Genomic DNA, 20,609 nt, shown 5'->3' on the forward strand with positions numbered 1-20,609 from the left:
CAGAACTGTCAGAAAAAGATGTCATTAAATCTCACTCCCGCATCGCGTGCTTGCAGACGGACGGAGAATAAACATTCCTGTTGGGAGAAGCAGAGATCTTGAAAGACCAAATAAATCGGTTTCTTATTTTCGTGCTTCGCCGGATGGAGTGGATTTGGCGAGGCCTAGTGATGGAGTTGCCGAACCTCATTTTCAATCCGGGGCTGAGGGTTCATCAGTAATTGAGCGACGTAATGAAACGACCCGGGTCCCGCTATACGATTCGGAAAAAATAAATCCAATTTAGAAGTGGCGTTGGTCGGGGGTGGGGGGTGTATTGCCGAGGTAGATACGTAGTTCGGGGGTTTGCGTGCAATGTAGTTCGGTCGGTGCAGCGCTGCCAGCACTGTAGATAGAATCACAGCTTTATGATGGCGTCGGCGAACGTTCTTCTTTGTTATACGACGCATTTCGCACATAGTAGTTGGGGGGGGGGATTTTTAACTTCGGTATAAACCGAAAGGTTGAAATTCGTAGCTCTTCAGGGACATTAAATACGGACAAATTACGAATAGGATTTTCATTACAGATGATGAGTGTCACAGATGATAGGAAGCAGCTGACTACGCGGGGCGGAGTCCCTTAGACAGTCGAAGTTCACACCCCTCATGGCATCAGACAATCACAGGTGGCCATTCCGAGCCAGAACGTTAATTGTTCATTTGTACGTTAATATGCTCTTAATGTAACTAGTTTTATTTGCGTTGGAATGTCCCGACCTACCCGAATCTTGAAGTTCCGGGCGTGACTGAAGAAAGCCATTACCAACGAACGGTCCAGGAGCCACTGATCTTATCAGCTGTTGTACTCGTTACCTAGGCAACCGTCCCTTGGAGTGAGAGTATTTTCTCGTGGACCAAGGACCAGGCTGCTGCTCACCGACCCCCCCTCTCCTTCGCGCAATGGCGCTCATTTCTTCGTCAGCTTTAAGTTCAGCAGATCTTGTCATTTGATTGGTCGTTAAAACATGGACGCAACCCGTTGAACACGCTTCGAATTAGAGGCGCTTGCCGCTGTGTTGCTGGTTCGTTATGTAGCAAGAAGTGAAATCCCTCCATTGATTGACGAAGTCGTTTAATCATCTCGGCACAAATAAAAACACTCGCCATCTTCATTGCCCATTGCGCAGCAATTCCTGAGGCAAACGAGTTTCGTGTGTGACTTTCGTGTTCTCGTATTTGTGAGGATGTGATGATGTTCCGGGTTCTGACGCCGCGCACACTCGTAGGTGTCGGAGAAACACATTGCCTCCGTGTCGAGCCCTGAAGCTGGTGCCATCGCGTATGAGCTGCAAGTAGCTTCATTCAAGCGGTCGTTCAACGACGCTCCTGTGTGGGCCTGAATTTGGTGTCTGAAATTTGCTACCCGTTTGGGAGAGTGAATCACTGCCTGGATCACCTCAGAAGAAACGCCAAGAGATCTGATTCCAAACATCGAACACTTTTTCGCAACGGAACACAACAGATTTTTCATACCGACGTAAAAGAGCACGGATTCAAAACACTGTTGACGAGATGCCTCGTGAGTATGCTGAAAGTGTGGCGTAACTTTATTTTCAGAGACACTTGTTATTCTGGACCGCGCATTGCAAAACCGAAATTTGTAGCATGTTGCACGTGTCACGGAGGCAATGAAATAAATAGTTCGCCAATTTATAGAGGACGTGACGGGTGTCTCAAGTCGGTATTTTGCGCGCGCGCAGTGCGAAGTTCCGATAACGCACGGACCTCAAGTCATCCGCTGCGAGGTTTTCTTTTCTGAATATGCAGTTTTGGCTTTTGTATATATTCATCGTAGTTTTTGGTTCAGAATCCCCATTAAGGAGAGAGAGACTCCCTCGCCGATTCTCAAAAGGCCCGGTCTCTTGAACGAGAATGCTTCTGATAACTACGTGGGGCAGGACTTGCGATCGGCCGTGGCTTGTCGCTTTGTCTTACGAAAAGCAAACGACACGACGATGCCTCCGAGTTATTTGTCGATGTGGCTCGATGTGTCGTGCAGTTTGCAGCAGTGCGTATGGAAGGAGACGTAAACACACATTTTAAAGAATAGGGGGTGTAGCGATAAGGACGTAATCGGTGACCCTTTGACCCTCAGATGAGAGGGATCTGTCGGCAGCTGAGAGCATCATTGTTCGTAATCGAGGTCCCCCGTGAGGAGGAGGGAACCGTATCGACGTTTCGTGTGCGTTCTGCGGAGGTCGCGAATCGAAATCCGGGGCTGGGCCCTACGGCCTGTGGTTCGTCATCCTTTTTTTATTCCTGCAGGAAAAACAGTGGGACAGAAAGTAAAATGGACACCATCATGGTCGCTGTGTCTCGTATATCGCGGAAGCCATGCGGGCCAGATCAGGGGTGGAGAATATTCTGCCCAAGGGCCGGAGCCGACCCTGGAGACGAAACTGATGATCCGACGAACATAAACTAAGATTTCGAATGCGAAGGAAAGCCACGAGCGACTGACTTATTTTACAGTTCGTAGTTTTTTATGGTTTGTTTCAGAACCTAAAGGTTCATCACAGCAATTACAAAATCCAACCATTGGCCAGTATTCTGAACCATTCTATTCGACTTTAATGTCCATGTTTTAAAGGATTCTCCCATCTCCGTGTAGGCCTCTGAAGCGGTCTTCTCGCCTTTCAGGTTTCAGAGCCAAAATTTAAAATTCGTTTATCGGGTGCCCGCTTGCGCTCTGCATGTCCAGCACATCTCACAGTGCCTTGTTTGTTACATGTGACGCCAGGTCTGGTACCTCAGATGTTCAGATGAGTTTTGTCTGTCCCTGCCTTGTATGAACCTCCTCCTCCTCAGCACTTCCTCCCCTTACGCCTGAAGTCCGTTTTCCCTCAGAATGAGAGACAAAATTCCCACAAAGTCGCTGACATCAATCAGTGCCACGTCGAATCGCGTCCTTTCCTTTCTGAGGTTTCCAAAGAAAAATACCTTATTTTGTTCATGCAGTTGGTCACTGTGGGCAACGCAGCGAGTTTCAAGGTCACGCGTGTCGTTCGTGGCTCTGCAAAGTCCCAGAACGCGGAGTACCGGAATGTTCGCCGTAGAAGATTGTCGTGGGGTGGTCTGTGTTTGCCCCACCCTCTCTCGTCCAGGATGAAACGCAAAGTAACATTAATTCATGATGTTTGTATTAATTTCATCCGCTTGTGTATTTGAAAGTTGAAACGTTGCCTCAGGCACGTGTTTCGGCGCAGACGATGTTTGCTTCTGTGCGCGGTTCGTAACTGCGTGTTACTGCAACGTTCATGCTCCGACGACCGCGTTATGAACTGGCCATAGTAAAAAGTTCTCGTACTGGACCGAAAGGGAAGTAGACAGCGGTGGAACAGGTTAATTCTACTCGTTATTTCATAGAAGCTTCTACCCGTGTCTTGGATTTCGTTTCGGGGGGGGGGGGGGAGTTTGCATTTTAGTTGGGTTCTCGAAATACAGTTGGATCTATCAGATCGAGGAGACGATGTGGACAGTCATGTAGCACGCATGGGAAGGATGAGAAACGCGTACTGAGTATTATACGCGGCACTCCGACATGCAGTCCACGTTCCGAGGAGAATCAGTTGCCCATCCCTAATATAGGGCGTCATTTTGTTTGTTAGATTTGACCCTTCACACATATCGAAAACGAGAACTGACCCCTTTTGTGTCTATTGAAGATGCGGGCCTCTTTTTAAGGACCGGGGTTACGGAGCGGCACAAATGCATTCGGCCCGTATTCAGAAAAAAAGGGCGGCCATTCAAATCGAACACGTGGCTGTTTTAATACCTTTGTACGGTTTCTGTCCGCTGTGGATTTTCACGTCACGTCACGAGTCCTGGGGTGCCACTCCCACGCACCTCGGAATTTTGTTCTCGACTGTACACAGTTCGTTAACCCGCGTGAGCACATGTTCGCAGTTTTATTACGACCCAGAGACTCGTGATTGAATTTAAACATTTTGTGAGCGCGCACTACGCGTCCTGAAAGTGTTAGTGCTCCATGGGACAGAATACTCCTTGGCGAAGTGACATTCGCTCAGCTGATCAAGAAATGTCTCCAGTTTTATGGAATCTCGACGTTTAATTCAGTGTCTGTAAGCGAACGCCACTGGAATCTGTCCTGAAGTAGATGCATCCGGTGCACATGTACTTACATCCTACTTCTGTAAGACACATTTTAATATTATCCTCCTATCAACACATATGTATCTGAAGTGGACTATTTTGTTTGGGGTTTGCAACCGAATTTTCGCATCGAATCACATCCCGTCCGTCTAATTATCCCTGACTTCGTCATCCAATTAATTGAAGAGTGATAATTACGAAGGTACTGTTGACGAGCCTACTTCATTTTCGTGGTCCCTCTTGGGTTCGATCACCGTCCTCAGCGTTCTGTTTTCAAGGACCCTCGATAAATGTTTTCCCTTAATGTGAAAGACTAACTTTCTCGTTAGGTAGCGGACGATCGCATTGGGTGAAAGATTGTTGATTTCGTTCGTTATTGTTTATGTTTCGTGATTGTAACGTGGCACTACACGCCACAGGCCAGTTCTCATGTAAGTGCTCTGCGACTAATTACACGGGGCAGGGTCGCAAAAACGGAGAGAACGGATGAACGGGGGTGGGGGTTGGGGGTTGGAATGACACACGCAGAACGCCAAGTTTTGATATCACGGCGGTGGTGTACTCGCTTGTTCAAGAAGTCGACTCCGCCCTCTGCGGTGGAATGACATGTCATTTCGCTTGTGGTTCACAAAGGGTAAAAACGGATTTCCAGTCCCAGAAAGTGTAATTAGTGTTTGGTTTTTCGTATAATCACGTTCCACCCTGCTTCCGCGTGGTCCATCGCTGATGCTTGAGTTGTGTTCATCGCCACAGTGTGTTTAAAATTAAAGTCCGACCAGCGGTGACATTTGTACGCTTGGCATTTCCCCTCCAGCGTCGTGCAGTCGGAGTCTCTTCCGACCGACGCCGTTGGCATTCGGTGCGGATGGACCCACGCTGCCCTCCGACGTCAGATGTCGCATGTGGCAAACCACGGTTCATAAATACCTTCATTCACACACGCGTACGTGCACATGCATGTCAGTACTTAACGAACACGCGGAGGCACAGATTCTTAAGCTGCGTGTATTAACACATGCGTGCACTGACGTAATTCCACGCATGCACACGCAGAGATTCCTCCGCCGAAGAATGTCTGCTAACACGAAGGTCGCGGCGTCTTGATATTGACGTGATGATACCAAAACAGTGGCGCTCCAGTGTCTTCGGTGACGTGATCTTTGTTCGTTACCTTGGTAACTGGTACCAGTTGCGGGCGGTACTCGCACGGATGTGTGTGTGTGTGGAAATCACATAGACCGTTCTTTACCTACAGCACTCGGAACGAGAGGGGCGGCATTTGTTTTTCGAATGAGTTTTTTATGTATTATGTTGCCTCTGTTCGAAATATGTTTCCGGGCCCAGTCCGCAACTCCGGTTGGAAAGATATTCTCAAGGCGACGAGTCCGAAGGTGGTTTTTATCTGGGTTGTTGCCCCGCGTAGTCTGGTAGGAACCGGCCGACGTTTCAGAGATGCTTATTGTTTCCGTAATCAGGGAATTGGGGGCAGGAACCACCTCTGAAACGTCGGTCGGTTCGTGTCAGAAGATAGCCATCTTCGTACGAATTATGTTATTACAAAGCTATTAACACTTTCGAATGAAATTTCGCAGGCAGACCTTAATTGGCTGTGCGTTTTTGGCGTTATGTTTCGACGCCGTGCAGCGTAGAGCCTTAATATCCAGTGCGAATCCAGATTGAATTTGCGCTGCAAACAGACACGGCCCCCGCAGCAGCAGTTTTGATCGAAATCCGTCCACAATTTTTGGAGACGGAACACATGGACGGACGGACGGACGGACACCATGTGCCTCGTGACGACGTGCGTCTCTTCTTAGCGACGTAAATATAAAAAAAGTATATAACCGACGGGACTCATGTGGTAATTTCTTGTTCCAGGTGAGTGTCCGCGGAAGGTGCCACGTTGCTGAGGTACGCCTGGTCGTCTCGCCGGACACGTCGACTGTAAGTAGCCACTGCATGTCGAAGCATGTTAAATAAATAAGTTTGCTCTCTTTCTGCTCCAGTAGATGAAGGAACAAACAGTGGAATGGTCCGTCTGTGCTCCTCCTGTCTGATGCAAGCCGGAAACATCTCGTGTTTGTTTCGGTCGTGTTTTTTTATGGTAAAAAGTTTGAATTTGCATTAAGTCAAAATTTAATTTATATTGAAGTAAGAACTTTATGCTGTTTAAATTTGTATAATAACGGACTTAACGGGGCAGAATTCTTCTTATGAATTCAGCGACCGCTCACCACTGTGGTATGGAAATGTTAGGTTCATTTTCATGGTAACCCTACGTTGTTCCAGATGAATCCACTGTCTCTCATTTTATTTCTAAGTAACGGCACAGAGTAATCTCATCTTTCTTACCCACCTGACAATACGTTTTTACGGCCTTGGTAGGACGTAATATTGGGCGACGAGCAGAAATTCTGAAGCATCTCCAGAAGTCAATTACTGGACGGAAAGTACCAAAATGTGCACTGTCGGAGCCAAGGACAAAATGGAGATGACCTTGAAAATTTTGAGGTTATGTGGGGCCCGCATTACGCACATAGGGCACCTGCACATGGTTATTAAGAAGAGCTTTGCTGTCTGTTATTGTAGGTCTAACGCACTGCCTAAAAATGTTTGTTCGGGCGATATCCGCTTCGAATCTCGGATGTGTACCCGCTGTACAGTCGGGTGTTGTGTTTTATAAAGCTTCTTCCTGCCGGCTGTTGGCGGGGTAATGCGTTGCTGCTTTTCTCCGTTCGTGATGATGCCCTCGTGTAGATAAAAAGGCATCGTTATGTAGCTTAAGAACCAGGCAGTACTAGAAAAGTACCCGAATCTCTCGTCCTAGCGCAGAAGATCCTATTCTGTGTTATGTGAGGGTATGAACTCTGATTTCTGGCAGCCCGTAGCCCACCGCATCTGATGGTTTCTAGTGTAATGAAGTCTGCAGTGCAACTGTTCTCCCTCCCTCCCTCTCTCTTTTTTATCCGCGGAAAAAAGTTGCACTTCTCCTAATAGCCTTAATCTTGCGTCTGTGTTTATTGCTCCCAGGAGGGTCGTTGCGGTGCACCTGTATTTCCATGCAATCTCAAGAAAAATATGGAAATTCGCCCCGGCACTCGCTCCACCGTGGGCTCGCTTGAAATTTTGATTTCCTTCCGTGGAAGGTGATACGGGATGGAATGGAATGGAATGGCGCGTGACTTCAACTTTTCATAACGGCCCCACACATTTTATAAAATTAAAACTTTGTGTCTCTGTGGTTACGTCACCGCAAAGGGCAAACGTGTGGATTGACGGTAACCATATTTTGCAGTTGAACGCGGGGCGGGGGGCGGCGGCGAGAATTAGAGGGAGCCGGTGGGCCCTCCGCTTGTCGTGAAGTCCAGACTCTGGAACAGTTCTGTCATCCGTGTGAGGCATGTTATGGGCGTACCTCGTACACACGCGTGTTACTCAAGTCCGCGTAGTTTCGGGACCTGTTACAGAATAGGTTAGGTTGGGTTGCGTTCGAGAGTGGAGCACCGCTGCTTCATCCACGTCCTCCCGGAGGACGGCTACTGTTTCCTCGACGTCCGAGAGATACGTTGACAGAGGTTTGTCAGGCCTCTGTGTCGTGAAGTATTCTGACTGCGTCAAGGGACAACATGGCGCGTGGAGGAATGCAGAAGTCAGTGCGTCACCACATGACGCCCTCTCGCAGCATTGAAGCAAACCAGGTCTCGTAGGCGTCAGTGATCCGGGGGTCGGCTAGCATTTTATGAGTAGGCTCGGCCACTTTCTCAAAAGGAAACGAAACTCGAAACACCTGTGGTTGCAGAAAGTGCACGGAGATTGTGTTTGTGTTGGATTGTTCCAAGTTGACGATGACCAAAGATGTTGAGTGTTTTTTATCTGTAATTTTGCTGATGTGGGAAATGTGTTGAAATGAAAAATAACAGCAATTTGGATAACTGAATAATTAATTAGTGAAGCTGCTTCGGGTTTCCCTGTTGATCGGGACCATTGAAATAAAATTGGTTTCTTTTGTACGGATTCTTTTATGTGCTTGTTTCTTTTACCACTATTGCGATGTTGACATGAATAAGTAAATAGCGCGTTGTTCTGAAATCAGCCTTCCGGTTCGTTCATCTTAGAAGTGTTTTGAGAATTAATTCGAAACGCGACTTTTTGCAAGCTCCGTTTGTTTCTGCCCTGTTCTGTGTAGGCCTGTCGTATGATACGGAGCGTAAGAAGACGTACTGCGACATCCCCATGCGAAGCGTGCATGACGTCACGCGAAGAGTTGGTTGTTTTAATCAAGTCTTGTCGGTGTTGCACGCAGGAAGTACGTGAGGAATATGAAGGAGACAATTGAAAGTTTTGCTTACGTTACGGCTTACCGATTGTGGTTTACGTACCAGCAATAAATACGGGGAGGGTAACTTACACGAAATTATGTGACTCCGCGTATCTGCGTAAAGCTGTCTTCTGGTTGCCGCGTCGTACAACTGCCACCATATTACGTGGATTCAGGACAGCTGAGACGAAGTACGAAGGAAAACAAATGCTGTTACTGAGGAATGGGGGAAGATTCATGACATGGAGCTTGTTAGTCACTGCTCTACGCGATTAAGTCGATGATAATATCGACTAATGATTGCGTCATGAGTCATGTGGTCCATACATCTTTGGTTGTTGAACAGTAGGAAGACGACTTGGATCTTAAAGTCGTAAATTCGCTCATGATGAAATGTGATTTTAAGCTTTTGTTATGGCGATGATGATCCGTTGGTTCCGAAATAAGCCCATACTTAGATTTTTCCTTCTTTTTTTTTCGATACTGAAGCAAGCAGAACTTGTCCCGATAGATGCTCTGTATGTTGGATGCATGAATCAACTTGCACGAACGAACCACCCGCCTTTGTGTAGATTCAAATAAAAGCCGGCTAATGGTGAACAGTTTGTTTTATTGCAGGGGGTATAGTGAGCGCTACACGTTAGTTTTACGGGGTAGGATCCATTGAGGAAATTGGGCAGCTAACCTAACCAACGAATGAATGCGTTGCTCTCTGCCCGGATGGCGTGATTTGCTTAACGAACGTGGCCAACGCCTCCGGTAGAACGAGGCATAAAAGGAAAAGAAAGATGCAATCCTCTAAGCACAAAGTGGATTGAATGAAAATGAAACAGCAAAGAAACAATCACGTAATAGATTTTGGTTGGTCGTGCTGAGGTCTGGACGAAAGCCTTATTTATGGGATTTGGTAAATTGGAATCGTGAAATGCGAACATGTAGCTGCCCTCATCTGCAATGAAAGGCATCAGAGCTATGTTCGCGGGGTGTAGTTCGCGAACCCCGCAGAGAAAGGCGAAATGTATTTCCGAAAGCTCGCCGGCAGTGCCAAGGAATTTGCGTGGCCTCATTTCGAACGACATTTATACAATAGCGTAGTCCTGGAATGCTTGTTCGTTCAAGATAAACGCTTTACATTCTGTTCATTTGAATAAGTAGTCGCGGTTTATAAACTAACTTACCGAGAGTCAAGACTGAGTAATTGGCAATACTTCGTGTCGGAAGTTGCCGCCTTGAAATTTCTGCCCGGAGGCCGGATATCCTGAATGAGGCTGTTCGTAGTTTTCCTCAGTCCCTCTGGCAAGTGCCGAGATAGTACCTTAAATTGGGCCGTGCACGCTTCCTTCCTCATCCTTTCCTACTCATTATTCAGTCGCTCATCATTCGACGCTGCACCGGTTGAGCTACTAACAGCGTTGTCGCACGAACCACAAATAAAGATGTGTGATGTGAAGCTTTCATAAGTAAAATCTTCTCGGTTCAGCAGCCGCGACACTTCGTTAAACTCGGCTCATTCTTGAAAGTTCTCCGCTTTTGTCAGTCGATGTCTAGCGGAACCAAGTTTTTGCTGCATAGTGTACAAATTTAATCAGTCAAATTTCATCAAATGGCAGCTGTAGGAGTAACTTGATCTCGTGTGTTCGGACATTGCTTTATAAACCGACAGTACTCCGGAATTGACATAAACATTCATCAAGTGAATGTGTCGCGATATTTCCTGTCAGGCGGGCGAGCGTCGAGTGACGTCATGTGCCATATGTCGCGAGCCCCAACTCAGATTCCTCGCGATTTTCTTCAGTACCTCGGGCCTGCCACTGTCACTGTCATCTTCCCCCCCCCCCCCCCCCCAATAGTATTTTGTGGGATTTATGGGGTCGTTGGTTCGTTCGCTGTTCCGAGGATCGAGGCAGCGAACTTTATTTTAATTGGAACTGGTCCGGTTTGTGGCAAATTTTCCTTTAGAATCATTTCCGGAAATGCTGTTGGATCTTGTTCAGTCCTCCGATAGCCCTGAGCTAGGTATAAAGTTCTGAACGCGAATGTAGTAGCTAAGTCACAAATTTCGATAGAGCAGGTAACCCGGGCAGCGTTCTGGACACCGTGATGAAACATCGGGTTCCACGAGAGGTGGGGCGTTTGTTGGTAACTAACTGAACGAGGTGCCTTAATTGTGAGTGCCAGAAGCTGGTGACATCTTCTGTATCCCACAGGACACTCCATCTGGCTTCTTTCCATCTGCTCCAATCTGCGAGTCTAGGTTTCATTCTGTAATCTAATAAATGTCCATTTGGCTCTCAGAAGTAATATTCTACGAAGATCGCAAGGGATCATTCCTTTTCAATTTGAAGTCTGAGATGCTTTTGATGAGAACGTCGTTTACGTTTGCTGAGTGCAAGGAACAGGCACGCTGCTCCTGTCAAGTGCAGTTACCGCTTTGTGACGTAAAACTGTCGAATTGTGTGTACGGAGACTCCTCAAAGCGACGGGAATGGCGAGGGTTGATGACTGGGACTGCAATTCCGACTTTCAACGTCGATGTATTGCGGTTACAGATTCCATTCTGAGTCAGAACCTGGTCTGAGTAATATTTAATAGTCCAGTCCGTACCGCGAAGAAAACACACCTCTTCACTCACATAGTCGCTGTTAAAGTGAGAATCACACGAAACCCTAATTACAAAATGAGAGTTAATTGGTGGCTGAAGATGTCGGTGCAAAGATTTAACCACTGAGCTTTGAAGGGTTGACACTTTTTTTGTGAGAAGAAGGGCCACGAAGTGTCATCAGTACTTATTAAAATTTTGACAAAAATTACGAAAATTAGAATCTGCAGATAAGATTATGAGATGTCCGTACATTCTTGTACTTTGTGAAAATTACCCCACTATGGCATTCCGTTGTGTACTGCCAGGGAGAGCCCTAAAGTAACTTCACGGAGAAGCTAATAGTCACTTAGCTGGTCATGATGTTCCCCTCATTTTTTGTAATCCTATAGTGAACAAGATGAATGTAGACCTCATCGTCACTCCTCGTATATCTAAGATAGAATTGTGTACTTACTTTCCTTGCCTGAGACTCTCTTTTTCTTGTTTAGCAGATACATTTTGTATGCATTTCTCGTTTCGTCTGTGTCTGCTACACGTCCCGCCCATCTCATCCTCCTTGATTCTGTCAGTGTTAAGCGTTCTTTGAATATTCAGCGAGACTAATGTCTTTTTACTCATCCCATGCAATTGGCGAAATTGGCGAAATCTGCCCGATTGTGGCGACTTGTGTGTGGCTGTGTCAGACTAGAGAACTTTGGGATGGGATGGCAACTCGTTTGCAAAGCTACGTGCTTTTGTTTCAGGTTGCATGTGACTGCAGATAAGGCGACGGTTTGTGCAAACAATAACTGTTGTGTGTTGCAACGCGCAAACATGTTATCTTGCTGTCCATCACAGTTGGGGCAAACTTGATGTCTCCCTTCAGCTGAATTATTAATGAGATGAGGTCATGTCGAGGGCGGAATGAACTAACACCGCGTTTGATACCCACCAGAAAACTGTCCTTAGGCTTATTTGAAGTTGCTTCGTATTTTCCGAAAATATCTTCCAGCTGGACTTTGCCTAGGAGAGAGGCAACCCGCATGACCAGGGCTATTCTTACGCAACAGTGGCTTCGGACAGCAGTTCAAGAATGGTCCACGTGATGTGGAGTTAAGAATTTGTTTACGTCAGATGTCCCCTGTGCAGCTGAAATTGTGGTGGGAATGATTTTTGATTCCAGGATGGTTGCCAGGTAACAGAGGGACCGCGAAGTACCACTGTGACATAGGGCACTGCCCTTGGTCTGAAGTAGACCTAATGTCTTTTCAGGAGTTGGTTCTACTCGCGTCTTCAGGCGACTGATTTCCACCAAACAGACAAATTTGTATTCTTTTTCTTTTACGATTTGTGGCTGCGGTTTGAATTGAACTAGTTACAGTACTCGCCCAGTATTCAGGTCACTGGGGCAAATCGTCGGTGTAGAATAAATACTGATTTTGGTCCAGCTGCACTCTGATGCTGCCTGTGAAAGATGACCTCTTCGGTGCTAGGCGATCTAAAATCAGAAATCAATCCGACTGTTTGATGAAAATCGTACGTCATCAAATGTCATTCGGAAGAATTCTTGCTTTCTCAGCTGTCTTGTCGGAATCCGGTACACGATTTTTTGGTGACAGGATGAACTTCTGCACTTGTAATCTTTATAAAAAAAAATGTCATTCTGTAGGGACTGAAGACTGAACTTTTGTTAAAAACTGCTTTCTCTTAAAACTGACCACGCAAAATCTACTCCGCGCGAGAAGTGTATAAGCTTGAAACGTCGAGCAGTTGAAAAGCAGCTTTAATAAATGTGCTCTCACCGTTTCGCCCAGAAATTTAAGCTCATGTCGGGCGAAAATATGAGTGGATTACTGAAATCCCCCACAGTTGTAGAGTTTTGGTATTAGGTTAGTATAAGTTGTTATTATCGTGGGATTGGCCGTACATTTAAACGAAGCGTTGCGTTTCCTTCTCTGACAAATGACACTGACTGATGCTTGTAATGAACAGGCCGGAGTACAGTTTGTCACTGTGCCAGATCAATTATTGGGGAGGATTTTCACGGCTCACGGCAATAAAAAAATCTTTCCATTCTGACGGCTCGCAGTTCGTTCGGCCTTACGTCAGTCCGCAGCGTAGAGCCACGCTTGTGTCCTCTGTGTGTAGTGCATGTAGCCTATGCGAAGGGCGAAGGCGAGATTCATGATTCATGGCCTCCACTCCCCTGAGTCTTACTAACAGGATGTCCCAAAAAGTGTACACACATTGAATGAATGAAACAAAGAAATGAATTCTGATAAACTGAGCGATTGCATACGTCAGAGTTAGCGAATCTGAGTGACCACCCCGGGGGGGGGGGGACATCGATGACGAGGTTAATATTCCTTATTATATATATAAAATGTGTATACACATTTTGGGACACCTTGTGTACAGGCACTGCCAAATGCTGGAAGCTGTTACTATTCCTACACGACTGTCAACGTTTCGTTCTTGCACTCGGCCAAATTCACCGAAGTTTGAGTAAATTTGTAAGTATTTTTCGAAATATTCAGGCCACGTCTGGTGCAGGCCTAAGCAGGCCTAAGCAGGCCTAATCCAGCTGAGTGAGAAAAAACTCGCCATTTCGCTCGCTGAGCTTTTGGTCCGTTTGTCTGTCGTCCTTAGAGATTGTTTGTGGGGGGGGGGGGGGCGCTTTGCTTGTTGTACCTTGAGTGGGCGCCATCACAGCACAACGTGTTCGCTTCTGGCATTCGGGGTTCGTGAGACTTTTCAGACCTCTTTTGTTTTGTGTTTCAATTCTTAATGTGATGTACGACAAAGCCTTTTGCAGAAGACCAGCTTTCGGTTTTGTTGGTATCGGCCGACGCATGGCATTTGTTTTATTTTAGTTTTCATTGCACGTAAGCAGCTCCTTCTTAATCAGGTCACAGTACATTGAACTATTCAAGAAATCCCACGTCTTTTATGGAACGCGAAGGTTTTTTACTGTCATCACAGGACCAAGGTTCGATCCCTATCCTGAGAAAGATATATCCGCACCACAGTCTCCAATCTGAGTTCCATAATATCCATTTGAATATTATCTTCCGATCTAGTCCTTGGTCTCCCAAGTAGGCTCGTGAAAATTATTTCATTGAAACGCTGAATGTGAGGCGAAATGGCCGAGTAGTGACCTCACAAGCCTCCGACCAGTTGGCGTTCCGGACTGAGGCGACGGAGGACTGAACTTTGTAAGCAGCTCGCTGGAGGTTCGAACAGAAGGCGATATTCGGCGTTTGTTACTTTTCTGCCGATGTTCAGGTGCTGTCAGCCGAGTGACTAGCCACCGCGGGGGTAGTTGAGGGCGCTGACAGCAGCCGTCACCTCAAGAGCGCCGAGTGTCTGTCTGTTTCCAGACACGCACCTCGTGCTGGCTGGCAACCCCGTCTCAGGCGTTCGATTCTAAAACTGGGGTCGTGGGTTCGAATCCGGCTCCAGGCACGCGTGCATGTCCAAGGAGTGAAACGAAACGTCTAGACTGATTCGTGTTTCGCCTCCAGTCTCTTTTGCGGTCGACCCAGATTTAAGATATTACAATTGTTATTATTAGTCTGGCTATTGATACAGCACACTAGTAATAAATAATTGAATTAAAGTAATCCACGACCCCACTGAGGCGCACACAGGGGCGAGGGTGTCTGGTGCATGGAAAGTGGCGGTAAATTTTATTTGTCAGTGTTCTGTTTCACAGTTTGTACCCCTTGTTTTATGTTGTATATTCATATTTTAGGTGATATTTTAATTATTTTAATATACTGCTTTATTTACCTTTTTGAATTTATTGGTTTGTTGTTTTGTAATCAGTACTGTTTGCCTGTTCCGAGGCACTTTTGAATTGTCTTCTTCTTCTTCTTACTGGTCACAGTGGATAATTGTCGCTGCAGGACTCGTAAAACATTTAAAAAGTAAAGGATGCAAATTGAAATGACTGTGGGACGAAATGAGAAGAGTGTGCGTTCTGTCGGCAAAATTAATGAACGCGATCATAGCCACCGCTCATTGAACACAGTTTATCTTTGTACAAAGTATTCGCTTTATCCAGATGCTTAACAGATGCCCTTTCTAGAGCTTTATCACCGCCTGCAAAGAAACAGGACAATGATTTAAGAAAGAAATAAATTCTCGCGAACAACGAGACAGTCTCTGCTCTCTGCTCTTACGAGCGTAGGATAGAAAAGAGAGGGGAGCGGCCATATTACTTCGAACGAAGGTTGGTACAGTGCTGCCAACACGAGGAGGAATTGAAGATCGAGTAAACGAGACGGGCTGAGATGGAGTGGAGGCAATTGATGCCGGAGGGGAAGCGGGGCCCTGCTGAAATGGAGGTTGCTTCAACGTCTTCTGTTCTCCTTGCGGTAAGCGAAGATTTCAGCGCTCGTCGCCATGTTGGTAGTCGTTATTTTCGTAGCTCGTCGGAAAGCGAGGAAGGACAGTAAGACGGTGTGCGGTGAGACTCAGAATTGTATGAGATCGGCGATTATGAAGGCGAAGTTCTAGAGGACCGCCCTGATGATGGAGGCAGTGCGCGCTTCTGGAACGTTGGCCAACTTTTACGAGACTTGACGGCGCAATATACCAGAAGGTCGTCGTCCTCAGTGCTGTGTGATTGACAGCGAGGATTAAGTTGTAAGGACTGAGAGAGATTCGACCGCTGCGTCCACTGCAGAGTAGTGGCTCAGTTGCAGTGTTTGCGTTATCATGAAACTTAAATATAGTTTAGGCCTACTTACATGTTTTATGCATTGCCTCTCGAGGAGAAAGATAGTGGTTGGCGGAGCTGACGTGGACAAAGACCGATGGGACATTACCCACATAAGAGACGAGCCTGCAGGCTAAAATATTCAAAACCGTAATAATAAATTGTAGCAGGAGGCAAAACCACTGCTGAGTTGCGTCATTTCTTCGTTACTTCTGTCCGTCTTTATCTTAATTTCTGTCTTCCGTTCTTGAACGCGAATGCAGATATCGCAAATTCTCGGAACAGACGGGCGCTGCTTCGATGGGAGCGACCGCCTGCTAGAAATCGAGGCCTCTCATTCTGTAGCAGATGTGCCAGCGTTTTCGGCTGAGGGGGACGCGTAGTGGGTGAAAGATTGAGGGGGGGGGGGGGTAGGGGGGCTAGAAAGTGCGTAGTGCAGAGAATATCGTAAAACCTGGCTCCTGCTCTGAACGTTTTACTGATCTCGGATAAAGGAGGAATCAGCCAGCCATGTGTTATGTATAAAACAAGTTTCTAGAATCAGTAAAACGCGGGCTGCATGTATTTTCTCTGTTGCTGCTGGTAAGCCCACGAGCTGAACCAACTTTATCCAGGTCGGCGGATTCGCCCCCTACGTTTAATTGACTAACAACTCCGCTTGTAGATTATTCAGGGTAGAACAACTGTTCTTATCGTCTGTAGCTTTAGCAATGAAGAAATGTTGTACCGTGAAGATGGTAACGGTGTGTTCATATGAACCTTACATTTTGGTAGCCTGCACTTGTTTGAGTGCTCGTCTGCCATCTTTGCGAATACTGGCCGTCGTAAACCGAATCAGGGTTGGATGCTAGACGCTTCATCTACGGCCGAGTTTATATCAAGGGATGCCCATGATTGTTGCGTTGAATCGGGAAATTTGCGGCCGAAGTGGATCTGACCGGCATTTCTTCTTTTCTTGGTTTCGGTCAGACGTACCGTGCCTGGCAGCGAACCATCGACCTTCCGCCACTGGACGGCCCCGTCTGTCGTTCCGTGCAGAGCTCGCGTCCCGCTTTACGTCTCAGAGTTTAGCTGTGACTGTTTTTAAGACGCCTGAGGGTTAAATCGTGTGTTGTGTTCTTCATCTGGTATTAATTATGCTATTGGTAAAACCAAGGAGGAGAAATTGGCGTGGCCAGGATGTGTGGTCCATCTTCTTGCCATTCACCCCGAACTGTCGCTGTCGCCCTTAGTGGTATCAGTTGCGGCAGTCTGTGGGTGACCACTCACACTCTAATTAGGATTTGAGGACTCATCGCCCTGATGATGGAGGCGGCAAGGACCTCCGAAACGTTGGTAAACTTCTGCAAGACTACACGGCGCTACAACCCAGAAGACAGCCATCTTCGGACTCACATTCTATTCCCGATCTAGGCAATATAATGACTGGAGTTCTGCCATGAAAAGCTTTGCAACTGCAGATTTGTTCCGTGTGTGTCTTCCAGCTCGTCGTTGATGGATCACCTCTCAGCGCAGCTAAAAATCGTGATTAAACTAAGAAGTTTGACGCGTGTTCGTTCTGACAACGAAGGCCCGGTGCTTATGGACAGGTGACGTGTCCGAGACGCCTCTCTGCCTCAGATCCTAAAATGCCCTCGTAATTGGCGTGTGACAGCTTGGACAAGCCTTTTCCTTCATGCTCAGCCGCACGAGAACGGGCTGATAATTATTAAACGCTGACGTGCAGATAATGCAGTTTCGCTGATACTGCAGAATCTGATGACACGGGGGAAAAAATAGATCAGTGCCGCGGGCTATTATGTCGGCGATGAATGTGGCCCATGTGTAACCTTATTCAGCGATTTTTTTTGATATAATTTTGATACGTAGTAATTGTTTTATATGTCACAGTGCAACGAATGCCCCCAGAATTTCCGTCAGCATTTATCTGTGCGCTGTGCATTTCCACTACCCCCAACCCTAGAGTACTGGCTTCTGAACCCAGCTACAACGCACTACGATCAGTTCTGACAAGATTTCCTCTTGGTTTATCTCCCTGTACGAAATTATTCTGATAGTGCATTGAAATAGGCCACGACCTCTTGTTATATCCACACCCTCTCACGTGCTCGCAGCCGGCCTGCGTCTTTAATCTGAGTGACGTTCCTTCCTTGGAACGTAGCTAACTGCAGCTTCGTCGAAATGCCATGGAAACCGCCTCTTTCAGCCACGTTCTGTCCGTAGTGTGAGCTGCCCCGTTTTTTGTGTTTTAATCTTTCGTGCGTTCACAAAAGATTGTATGTACTCTGCTGCTAATTTCGGTTTTCTATGAGTGCAATTATTAGTGTTTGGAAGGGCTCGGAATGTTAAAGGTGAAACACCAATGTCCGAGTGACGCTTTGTAATTACGGTTTGTCGGTTTTTCTGAATATTGAATTAGCGGAATTCTTGCTACCACTCGTTTCACGCTCCCGTCTGCCCATGGTCCGTGGACAAACTTGATTATTAGCTACGCCTGAAACGGAATTCCGTTTTGGCTCTAGTGTTTTGGTGTTCTACACGTGGTCCCGTTCTTGTGTCTTGGCGTAGGCAACCCGCCTGACCATGGCCGTGGGAACTGTCGTCATTGCTGGAACGCATTGATACCAAACAATGGCCAAGAATTACATCGCTACGTCATGTGGCGTGAAGAACACTTTACAGAAATTTTAGCGCGCCCCAAACACTCACGCACGCGTAGAGCATTGACCATTGTCCAGGAATAAGCGATACGCGGGAGGGGTTGATTTTTATATTTGTCCCATGAGAAGAGAGTTTTCGCGGTAATGAAGTTCCCGGAACTACATATCAGCTTGTCGGGACCACTTACAACACTTGAATGATGTACGAACACCCTGACCTACGTACAGCCTGTGATTGTTTGACTGTTACTGATTTTATAGTCATTTGTCTTTTGTGTTAAGAAAATAGATTCGTTACTGGAGGTACAATTTGTAATTAACTTAAGCGTTCATTGGCCACAGAAACATACATGTTCTCCCTTTGAGCTCTTAATCTAGGGCATAAAATGACGAAGCTGGTTATTCTTGTGTCATTCACAAACTTATTTGTGGAATAATTTTAAATCTCGCGCCTTTTGATTGGTCGTGGTGGTAGTAGATGACAATAGGTTGTGGAAAAAGTCAATAATAATAATAATAATAATACAATACATATTATAAAGTACAATTCATAATATTATATAAATTTCACATAATATAAAACAAAGTATTCACCTAAAGAAATGATAAGTTACAAATAAATCTACGCATTACACAAGGAAGAAAATTTATCACTTGTTTGTAAACAACATAAATTCATTGACAGAGTAAAAGGAATGTGTAATTAAGTATCTTGTTAATGATACCTTAAATTGCTCCTTCTTATTTACAAGTCAAACAAATACTAATTGATTCCATCAATGTTTCTTGTGCCTTTAGAGCGGCGTTTCTCAACCTATGGTACGCGTACCACTGGTAGTACGCGAACTAAGCAAAAGAAATTAAAACATATTAACATAAATAAGTTTTCTTGGAAGGAAATTTGGTCAGTGGTACATTTAATATGTTGAATTAGAATTAGTGTTGCGAAAGCAAAGAAGGGCGAGAACCCCTGCTTTAGAGCGTACAAGCGCAGAATATTTTCTTTGGCAGGCTGGCTCTTGTTGTGAAGAAGTCAACTTTTACATTGTTTTTTGAACTGTAGATTTCTTGAATGTGTTTTTACTTTGCTGTTAATGGTAAATTTTGCTACTTTTGTTGAGTTGCACTGCTGTGTCGTCTGTTCAGCTCCCACGTGCCTGATCTGTTGTTAATATTATTATTAAAGTCACACGTTACATGGTCTTAATTGGTAAACATAATTGCAGTTATGAGTAAAATGGGAGCATGCCATTTTACGAAGAGCCATGACCCAAAATAACAAACTTTGGGCATTTTGATAATATTTATTTTTGAATGCGCATCGGAAGATTAGTTGCGTATGTAGCATGCATTTCTTGCTACTCCGAGAATTGCAGAAATCACGCAGTAATGCATTCGGAGGTCAATCGTGACATGTGATTTATATTAGAGTAAGTACGTATATATATCTTAGCCCTACGTCAGCCAATGACGGACGGACCGTAATTTGTACTGCAGAAGGTTCGTGGATCGTAAATGGCGGATACTTTCGGAAAGTAATGACAATGTGTCGTTATTTATTATTCGTTACTTTGATTTTATTTGTTATTTAAGTTTTTTTTTTTTTTTGAAAATCGTGCAACAGCAAAACACGGCAGTAATGAAAACGCTTTATACGACATTGTGAATCCATAAACGACGTCTGATCATAAATTGTTTTCATTTTATGGTCCCATTGCGTCGTTAGCCGTATAAACAAAACCTAGCCTGCAGGGGCTCTGCGGATTTCGTGGTCCCAACGTTACAATGACGATGTTGGTTCTCATACACGCGTGGCCTACACACGTAGGCCCGGTGCTGTTATTTCAGTTTGCTGTGCATACGTAGAGAAGGCTGAGTTAATTACTAAAAAAACAAAAGTTTGAATTAATTCTAAAGCTATGAAGAACATAATTGGAAATGGAGAATGTTGAGTACAATATTATGCCAAGCCTTAAGTGGGGGTTTGGGGAGCGGGTTTCAATTAAAACCGGACTGATAATACACGGCGGCAGCTGCTACTGGTATTGTTTGCGTGCAGCGCCCGTCCGTTATTGCTCTAGATTAGAGTGGGAAAGTTGTTTAACGCGTTTAATATCATGCAGGCGGCTAATTCACGAAACAAGACGTTTGCGTCCCGAATGGAAACCGGTCA

This window comes from Zootermopsis nevadensis, unplaced genomic scaffold, assembly GCF_977971745.1.
Source record: "Zootermopsis nevadensis isolate Lab colony 2312 unplaced genomic scaffold, Znev_1.0 Znev_ptg000061l, whole genome shotgun sequence".
Classification (NCBI taxonomy): Eukaryota; Metazoa; Arthropoda; class Insecta; order Blattodea; family Termopsidae; genus Zootermopsis; species Zootermopsis nevadensis.